Consider the following 11011-nt stretch of genomic DNA (forward strand, 5'->3'; position numbering starts at 1 on the left):
GTGTCCTGAGGGATGGTTCTCCATTCTCTGTCAACCATTTGCCACAGTTGGTCGTCCGTACGAGGCTGGGGCAGAGTTTGCAAACGGCGTCCAATGAGATCCCACACGTGTTCGATTGGTGAGAGATCCGGAGAGTACGCTGGCCACGGAAGCATCTGTACACCTCGTAGAGCCTGTTGGGAGATGCGAGCAGTGTGTGGGCGGGCATTATCCTGCTGAAACAGAGCATTGGGCAGCCCCTGAAGGTACGGGAGTGCCACCGGCCGCAGCACATGCTGCACGTAGCGGTGGGCATTTGACGTGCCTCGAATACGCACTAGAGGTGACGTGGAATCATACGCAATAGCGCCCCAAACCATGATGCCGCGTTGTCTAGCGGTAGGGCGCTCCACAGTTACTGCCGGATTTGACCTTTCTCCACGCCGACGCCACACTCGTCTGCGGTGACTATCACTGACAGAACAGAAGCGTGACTCATCGGAGAACACGACGTTCCGCCATTCCCTCATCCAAGTCGCTCTAGCCCGGCACCATGCCAGGCGTGCACGTCTATGCTGTGGAGTCAATGGTAGTCTTCTGAGCGGACGCCGGGAGTGCAGGCCTCCTTCAACCAATCGACGGGAAATTGTTCTGGTCGATATTGGAACAGCCAGGGTGTCTTGCACATGCTGAAGAATGGCAGTTGACGTGGCGTGCGGGGCTGCCACCGCTTGGCGGCGGATGCGCCGATCCTCGCGTGCTGACGTCACTCGGGCTGCGCCTGGACCCCTCGCACGTGCCACATGTCCCTGCGCCAACCATCTTCGCCACAGGCGCTGCACCGTGGACACATCCCTATGGGTATCGGCTGCGATTTGACGAAGCGACCAACCTGCCCTTCTCAGCCCGATCACCATACACCTCGGAAAGTCGTCTGTCTGCTGGAAATGCCTCCGTTGACGGCGGCCTGGCATTCTTAGCTATACACGTGTCCTGTGGCACATGACAACACGTTCTACAATGACTGTCGGCTGAGAAATCACAGTACGAAGTGGGCCATTCGCCAACGCCGTGTCCCATTTATCGTTCGCTACGTGCGCAGCACAGCGGCGCATTTCACATCATGAGCATACCTCAGTGACGTCAGTCTACCCTGCAATTGGCATAAAGTTCTGACCACTCCTTCTTGGTGTTGCATTTGCTCTGTCAGTCAGTGTATTAAACATTCGTCAGTTGACTGAAAAAATATAAGCAAAGAATTTAAACTTCTCACATCATCTGCTTTTTAGACTACAGAAAGGCCCTTGACTGTGTTAATTGGGGAAAATGTGTAATGTTTTGATCCGCCTCTGTGGTGTAGTGGTTAGCGTGATTATCTGCCACCCCCGGAGGCCTGGGTTCGATTCTCGGCAGTGCCATGAAATTTGAAAAGTGGTAAGAGGGTTGCAACCGGTCCACTCAGCCTCGGGGGGATCACCTGAGTAGAGGGGGTTCGATTCCCTCTTCAGCCGTCTTCGAAGCGATTTTCCGTGGTTTCCCACTTCTCCTCCAGGCAAATGCCGGGATGGTACCTAAGTTAAGTCCAAGGCCGCTTCCTTCCCTCTTCCTTGTCTATCTCTTCCAATCTTCCCATCCCCTCACAAGACCCCTGTTCAGCATAGATGTGAGGTGCCTGAGCGAGGTACTGGTCCTCCTCTCCACTTGTATCCCCCGACCCAACGTCTCACGCTCCAGGGCACTACCCTTGAGGCGGTAGAACTGGAATCCCTCGCTGAGTCCGAGGGACAATCCAACCCTGGATGTTAAACAGATTTAGAAAGAAAGAAAGAAAGAAAGAAAGAAAGAAAGAAAGAAAGAAAGAAAGAAAGTGTAAAGTTTTGTTGGAAATGGGTATTTCTGCACATCTGTTTTGGCTGATAAGGAATATGAATAAAGCCAATCAGCTACAGTAAATTTAAATGACAAGCTATCTGATGTCTGGCCGGGCTGTATACTTTCATATGCGTAGCGAGTACATCGTGAGAGCTGCACTTGTGGAATGGGAAGGTGGATTTCCTGTTAGGACAAGGCCTCTGAAACGCCCAAAATCTCACGCGTGCACACCAAGGTTCAGAGGTTTCGTGCACTGTGCATCGGTCCGACTCGGCTCTGTTCGGACTAGCGTTTTGTCTCAGGGCAACTCGGCTAAACTCGGCTAAGCTCGGTACGATTAGACTCCACTCTGTTCGGGTGTGTAGTCGCTGCAGAGCAAGTGAGGAAGGCAGGGTGGGAGGCGGAGCGAGCGAGACAGGCGTAGGGAAAGAGAGAAACATCAAACTCGAGCAGTAGGGGTCTGCACTCTGGTCAACCTAGCGAAGTCGTCTTTTGCACCTTGCACCGCCTAATGCACTCTGAGAGGCCATGGGTTGGGAGTAAGAAAATATTCAACCTATGCTGCGTCAACTTACGTGGTGTACTATTCAGTTATACAATGTTATCTTTATTACTTCGGCTGTAAACATTTCGCTTTTCTATTTTCAGGGAAATGGCATATTGCATTAACTGTTGTTAGAGATGAATTCCAAAACATCTTACAAAACAATGAATTCCATTATACTGACTGTTTAAACAATTGACTTCTATAAAGGGCCCTTTAGCCCTTTAGCTATTTATCCCTAGGAGGAGGGGGAGGAGGAAGACGTGGTGAGGAGGAGGAGTCCTTTTGCCCTTTTGCCCTTCTGATAGGACGTGAGCCCTGGGTTCCTTTCACCATAATGTGTGTAGCACGAAATTTTTTCGGTTCTGCATTTTGCAATCCTACACTGAATGCATTTTATTACTTTTAACAGGATACCAAAGTTACGTTATAACAACATTCTATGTTTATTTACATCTCATCATTCTGATTATGCTTTTAGTTTTGAGCGACTATCCTTCCTCGAGAACCCTAGTGCAGCTCTCCCGCAGGGTTAGTGCCATAACAGTCTATGTACACGCAAGAGCCTCCTGCGTTCGACTGAAGTTAGGAAGGGCATCCGGTTAGGAGGATGAAACCCGTGCATTAGCCCCGACAAATGAGCAATGTTACGAAAATGTTGAAAACTTCGGAGGTAAGGAAGACTTAGGAGAAACGAGACGAGCTGCTCCTCTATGTAGGATATTCCGAGCTGTCAGTGAAAATAAATGGCATGGAATATTATTAGTAGTAGACGAATAAGCTTGTACGGAGCTTTTAAAAGTAAGAAAGGTCATAATATAAAGTTGGAATTCAAGAGGAAAAATCAGAGTCAATAAGCCTATTTATTTTCAGGAAGACGAATTAGGGAATGCGCTTATAAAGGCGCGTACACACTTGCGAGCATCTTGCGAGCCGAGCCGCTCACACTACCATGCTCGCAAGTGTGTACGGGGTACTGAGCGTAAAGCGAGCATGTTGTGAGCGGCTCACACTACCATGCTCGCAAGTGTGTACGGGGTACTGAGCGTAAAGCGAGCATGTTGTGAGCGGCTCACACTACCATGCTCGCAAGTGTGTACGGGGTACTGAGCGTAAAGCGAGCATGTTGTGAGCGGCTCACACTACCATGCTCGCAAGTGTGTACGGGGTACTGAGCGTAAAACGAGCATGTTGTGAGCGGCTCACACTACCATGCTCGCAAGTGTGTACGGGGTACTGAGCGTAAAGCGAGCATGTTGTGAGCGGCTCACACTACCATGCTCGCAAGTGTGTACGGGGTACTGAGCGTAAAGCGAGCATGTTGTGAGCCGCTCACACTACCATGCTCCCAAGTGTGTACGGGGTACTGAGCGTAAAGCGAGCATGTTGTGAGCCGCTCACACTACCATGCTCGCAAGTGTGTACGGGGTACTGAGCGTAAAGCGAGCATGTTGTGAGCGGCTCACACTACCATGCTCGCAAGTGTGTACGGGGTACTGAGCGTAAAGCGAGCATGTTGTGAGCGGCTCACACTACCATGCTCGCAAGTGTGTACGGGGTACTGAGCGTAAAACGAGCATGTTGTGAGCCGCTCACACTACCATGCTCGCAAGTGTGTACGGGGTACTGAGCGTAAAGCGAGCATGTTGTGAGCCGCTCACTGCGAGCCGACTGGAGTCGGTTTTCTAGGCGAGCACAAAGGGATGCTCGCGCTCAGTGTGGACGGTCAAGGAACGTGCTCGCAAGTGTGTACGGCAAAGTGAGCATCCCGCGAGCATGGCGGCCTGGTCGGATGAAGCTGTGCTTACGCTAATAGACACTTATCGGACACATTCTGTTTTATGGGACCCGAAAGGAAAGATCTTCACTGGGGTAATCACATAAATTGGATTGTAAATAAAGGGTACCGATCTCTGCACATGGTTATGAGGGTGTTTAGGGGTTGTAGTAAGGATGTAAAGGAGAGTGCATATAAGTCTCTGGTAAGACCCCAACTAGAGTATGGTTCCAGTGTATGGGACCCTCACCAGGATTACCTGATTCAAGAACTGAAAAAAATCCAAAGAAAAGCAGCTCGATTTGTTCTGGGTGATTTCCAACAAAAGAGTAGCGTTACAAAAATGTTGCAATGTTTGGGTTGGGAAGAATTGAGAGAAAGAAGAAGACCTGCTCGACTAAGTGGTATGTTCCGAGCTGTCAGCGGAGAGATGGCGTGGAATGACATTAGTAGACGAATAGGTTTGAATGGCGTCTATAAAAGTAGGAAAGATCACAATATGAAGATAAAGTTGGAATTCAAGAGGACAAACTGGGGCAAATATTCATTTATAGGAAGGGGAGTTAGGGATTAGAATAACTTACCAAGGGAGATGTTCAATAAATTTCCAATTTCTTTGAAATCATTTCGGAAAAGGCTAGGAAATCAACAGATAGGGAATCTGCCACCTGGGCGACTGCCCTAAATGCAGATCAGTATTGATTGATTGATTGATTGATTGATTGATTGATTGATTGATTGATTGATTGATTGATTGAACAACGTGAAAGAGGATGCATGGCGGGATATTGGTACAACAATTGGACGACCCGCGGATGAATGTGAGAAGAAAATGATTTCTTTGTTGGGATCACACCGGATGTATTCATTTATTATCTTTTTAAAGCAACAATTGTTGTAAACAAGTAATGATATAATAACCAATAAATATCAAAAGTGAACGCATGTTGCAATTCAATAGGTAGTACTTATACAATACCGTATTCAATCATACATATTTTGCACGATTTTTGCTTTTTTTATGGAGCTACGGAAATTTACAAAAGCCGATGGTTTGCATATGAAGCTTTGGTTCCTCAGTGAAAGATATAAACCAAGACAGGCGCAAAGCACAGGAAGTATTTTTCCTTTTCTTTATCTTTTTTAAGCGTACGTATTTTGCCATGGCAGAGCTCCATCTTCCGTGCAATCGTCAGCTATTTCATGTCTAATTTTGTTTACGTAAGAAGATCTCCTAGGAACATTTCGTAGGTGTCTCATGGAAGTCATCTCTGCATTGCGTCTGCATATTCCGTCAATAATCTCTCCGTTCGGTTCATGGTCTAGTGAACCGGGTGTTGGTATAAGTTAGGGGAATGAATCCTCAGGTAATTATGCAAAACTACTACAGACATAACAATGATTTCGGCTTTAGGGGGCTCCAAAAGCATTGGTTTTCTTAAAACTCGAAACACTGAACTTGATATACAAAGGCTATTTTCCACTACTCGTCGAGCTCTGCTCAGTCGATAGTTGAAGATTCTCTTGTAAGTTCCAGAGGCATGATCTTCCGGGTATGGCTTCATAACATTTTCGCTGAGTGCAAATGAACTGTCACCTACGAAAAAGTATGGCAACTTCATTTGACGACGCGGAAGTTCTTCTGGTAATGGCAGATATCTTTGCATGGAATTCACAGACTGATGCTGCGAGGAAATGGCTCATGAGCCGCTCGGCTCGCAAGATGCTAGCATGTTGTGTACGCGCTTTAAGGGACTGTGTAGGCTTATTTGCCTCTATGCCCTAGCACAGCTCTCGCTGAGTTAGCCCTCCCTTTTAGTCACCCTTACGACTAGCAGTATACCTTTGGTGCAATTGTACCCCTCCACCCCACCTCATGAAATGAGGATCTGAGCGGAGTGACGTCATCATAGTAGCGAGAGCTGTAGTAACGCCACTGCTAACAAGCTTTGACCTGCAAACCCAAAGTTCTCTCAAGTCAGGTGTCTTGCATCATTACACATTGTCGGCATTCCTTCAATACACCAGATCGGAAAATACAGCTTAGCTCACAGAGTCACTCTTTCTGCTGAGATGCACATGTCTCCACATTTACTGTAGTCAGTACACCTTCACCGTTCACACATTTCAATCAGGGTGAAGATATTACACTTAAGCTCTTCAGTTTTGAGTTTATGTCAGTTCCACGTTCGAATCCTTGGGAGTGGCATTTACTCTGCTCAACCACACCTCGGGCGGAAGTGCCTCCCACGAGAGTTGGCCAAGGATATTAGATAGACGACAGCTTAGCACACATCATGCCTAGATTAGCTAAAGACCCCGAGTTCGCTAACCCATGCTCTCTCAAGTCCCTTTTAGTAACTTCTTTCGACAGTATTCCATAAGATGACGACATCCTATTGTCTCAGGATGTCAGAGGTCGTAGCGCGCGGTCCTATGGGTCATAAGTTACAAGTTGTGAGCCCCTGAGGTAGCTTTGTAGTTAAGTCTAAACGAATAGAGTATAGCAGCCATTTCGCATAGCAGACCTTGCCTCAGTTCTCGAATGTCAGACTGATAAAACTAATAGGTCATAAGTTACAAGTTGTGAGCCCCTGAGGGAGCCCTCTAGAGTTAGGCCTATAAGAACAATGTATCCTGGCCCATCTCCTTAAAGTTAGTATCATATTGCTGCACCAAGTAAAATTGGCAGCGATGTGGAAATAAGGAAGGTGCGGGCTTCAAGACCGAAGGCTGAATACCAGTGACGGGCAAGGAGAGCCATAACGCAGTCAGCGAAAACCGAGTCGTTGTAATGCTAAACATTTATTACAATAATAAGTGCGCACAAATAAAGTCCGTATTCATTTGGGGGACCTGCCCTCCAACAATTCAAATATTACAACTCTCAATTCTCAATTCTTAACAAACTCCTTTTAGTGACAACATGTTGAATTAGAAGAAACCCCGTTAACACATTAACTTTTACAGAAGCAAACCCTCTTACTATTCTATTTACTGAGGCTCTTAGCCTCTATTAACAAGAGAACAAACACGTTACATTCTCAATATAAGGCAACTCCCTCCCTAAGCCTAACGTTGGTTGGTAAGCTTTCCTACCTCCACGCTCGCGGCTAGATGACCAAGCTGCTTGCTCGCTCCAAGCGAACTGAACGAAGTTTACTGCGAGCACCGTGCCATCCCTCGGCAGAGGCGAGGAGGGGCAAGGTGGAGAGAGAACACGACAAGTGCGCAGGTCGGAGGAAGGCTTGCCAACACAATTTGGAGGGTGCCACCAGGGCGGAAATAATTTCGCATTTCCCTGGGGCCATAAGGGAACGGGACAACATTTGTACTTTATTAAGATAGGAAGAAAAAACACACATGTTACAAAGATATAATATATGCAGATCGATCTGTATGAATTGTAAATTTAAAAGTTCATGACGAAGGAGAGTTCCTCTTGGTACAGACCTCCCTCCCTAATTTTCCAACCAGGTTGGAAAAAGTCTTTCTTCTTTTACTTTAGACATCACAAGAGCTCTTGATAAAAGGTTCTTTTTTCCAAACAAATAAATAACAGTTTGCTTAAGCAATTAAAAACACTTGGAGAAAGAGTCTTTGCTTAGGATATACCAACAACTGGCCTAACATTTCATTAGGTAAACACCTTTTAGCTTGACGAAAGGCAATAAAAGCCAGTCCGTGAAAATCCATATTTCAAGATGCACATCTCAAAGATTAGAATAAGTTGAAGGAGAATCGCCGGGCGAGCTACCGGCTTGCAAGTCCAAGTGAGGACGAAACTGGCATGGCTCGAAATGAATGACGAATGCCGAACACACGGCAATCAGGCACACCAAGATGCAATAAGCCAGATGGACGATGCGTGCCACAACTGGCGGCGAATGCTAGCCAGCGCCAAACATACAACATGCAGAAAAACGGCCCGGAAGGACGGCCGATGGAGTCAGCGCATGCCAAAACACGCCCACATGAGGGGCCCTTCTCACGGAGCGACGGCGAAGATGGAACCTCCATAATGCTGAAACATACACGTTTAAGGCCAGCAGTTTTGTCTTCACAAGAGCCGATAAGATGTAAGAGTCAAGGTGGAGGAAGACAATCCCGGGTCAGCGCGCCGGGCGTGGAGGTAGGAGGCTAGGTAGGGCTGCAGGAGGGCTCACATACCAAATTTAAAATCTCTTACAAACTAAGTAAAATACAACTCCCCATAAAATACAGAAGTTAGCAAAACAACAGGGGAACAAACCCCGCAAACATGAACACCACAGACGTATCGGTTCTCGCCAACCAATTAAAGCAAAACCTTCATTGAGCAGATTGAAGCTGAGAAAGATGAACACGAAAAACTCCCTCGGTCACGGGGTCTCTCACCAACAGGGTGACCGGGGTAAGAAAATCAATAATCCGGAAAGGACCACGAAACCTGGGTGCCAACTTCCCAGAGGGAACAAAATTCTTAATGAATACCTCATCCCCGACAGCCAGGCTGGTAGGCTGACGCCCCTTATCGTAGCGCTCCTTCTTCCTCTGGTAGGAGACCTGAAGATTCTCTTTAGCTTTCTTCCAGTTCGCGCGAATATTAAGAGGATCTACCCTCTCAGGCAACAAATCATCAATATGCCACAAATTGGAAAGCGGCGAGTTCGGAAGAAACGAAAACATGAGAGAGAAAGGGGAAAACTGGTGCGCCTCATGCACCGCAGTATTAAAAGCATAAGCCAGCCACGGCAAAGTGGTGTCCCACCTCTGAACATCGTGGTGATGGAAAGCAATGAGGGCCGAGCGTAAATTCCTATTAACTCTCTCCGCGTACGAAGGCTGGGGGTAGTAAGGGGAAGTCGTGACGTGAGTAATCGACAGGCTAAAACAGAAGTTCTTAAATAGATTAGACGTAAAGGCTTTAGCATTGTCTGAAACCAAATACTGGCTAGGACCAAATGATGAAAATATGGTTTTTAAACATCTAATGGTTGTTTCAGCGTTGGCCATCCTCGTCGGAAATAACCATGTAAAACGAGTGAAGCCATCCACGCAGACCAATATAAACCTATTTGATTCAGATTTCGATCTCGGGAGAGGTCCTACGAAATCAATATATAGACGTTGCATAGGACGGGTAGCTTGGGTAGAGGATAGCAACCCAACCCGAGAATTAACACATGGCTTACTAATCCTACAAACCTTACAAGCCTTGACAAGTTCGCGAACGTCTCCGTCCATTCCCTTCCAGATGAAATTTTCTCTGATCTTCTCCCTTGTTTTAAATACTCCCTGATGACCTGCGAGGGGAGTTTCATGAAAATACTTAAAGATCATAGGGACCAACACAGATGGAATTACAACCTTCATCTTACGATCATGACGGGAGGGGCAACAAAGAACTCCGTTCCTAAATACATACGGATCGACATTTTTCCCATCCTTCAAGTCTTGGACGATAGAAGCCAAGAGCGGATCTTCCAATTGAAATTTACCTATATCGTGATCCAAGAGAGGGGTATCAGATAAAATCGCTCCAACCAAGGATATTGCTAGAGAGGACTCAGAAGGACCTGGTTCGTCATCAAGAATAGGTTGTTCAGAAAACATCCTGCTGAGAGTATCCGCTACAACGTTCTCAGAGCCCCGAATATGACGGACGTTGAATTGAAAGGCGGAAATTCTAATGGCCCAACGAGCCAAGCGACCAGTTTTCCGTGGTTTCCCAAGCACCCAACTTAACGCCTGGTTGTCAGTTTCAAGCTCAAACTTAACATGCTCTAGGTACACACGAAAGCGTTCTAGAGCAAAAAGAACAGCCAAGCCTTCAAGCTCGTACACGGAGTACTTAGCTTCTAAAGGGGTAAGAGCCCGTAAAGCATAAGCAATGGGGCGTCTCCCTAACTCAGATTCCTGGAGCAAAACGGCTGCGACAGCTGACGAAGAAGCGTCGGTTTGCACTATGAAGACCTTAGTGAAATCCGGCATAGCTAACACCGGAGCGTTAGAAATGGCCAGCTTAAGATCGTCAAAGGCAGCCTGCTGAGAAGCTCCCCACTGAAACCTTACTCCCTTACGCCGGAGTGCATTAAGAGGGGCCGCACGACTGGCAAAATTCGGGACGAATTTTCGGAAGAAGTTAACCATTCCGACAAAGCGGGACACACCTTTCACATCCTGCGGAGGAGGAAAATCCTGAATGGCCTGAGTGCGGGAGTGATCGACCGAGACACCGTTAGAGGATACAATATGCCCCAAAAAGGACATCTGAGGTTTGGCGAACGACACCTTGGACAATTTGACTGTCAAGCCAGCCTTCCTCAAGCGTGACAATACTTCATCGAGGTGCTGGAGATGATCCTCGAACGTCTCCGAATACAAAACTACGTCATCAAGATAGTGATAAAGGAAGTCAAATTTAATGTCGGAAAACAACTGATCAAGGAGTCTCGTGAGAACGGCGGCGCCTGTCGAGATTCCAAAAGGCAGCCGGCAAAATTCATAAAGGTTCCAGTCCGTCGCGAAGGCCGTCAGATGACGAGACTCCTCCGCGAGCGGAATCTGGTAATAAGCTTGATTGAGGTCCAGGGCAGTGAAGTACCTCGCCCTCTTGAACCATGAAAAACACGTATGTAAATCCGGGAGCGGGACAGACTGCAAGACCACTTTACGATTAAGAGCCCTGTAATCCAAAACAGGCCTATAACCACCCTGGGGCTTGGGCACCAGGAAAATGGGGGAAGAGTAAGCCGAAGTAGAGGGCCGGATGATCCCTTCCTCAAGCATGTTGTTAATGATCTCCTTTAATGCCTGCACCTTAGGAGGAGATAAACGGTAGGGCGGAAATCTGACAG

The sequence above is a fragment of the Anabrus simplex genome, chromosome 6 (genome assembly GCF_040414725.1).
Source record: "Anabrus simplex isolate iqAnaSimp1 chromosome 6, ASM4041472v1, whole genome shotgun sequence".
Lineage (NCBI taxonomy): Eukaryota > Metazoa > Arthropoda > Insecta > Orthoptera > Tettigoniidae > Anabrus > Anabrus simplex.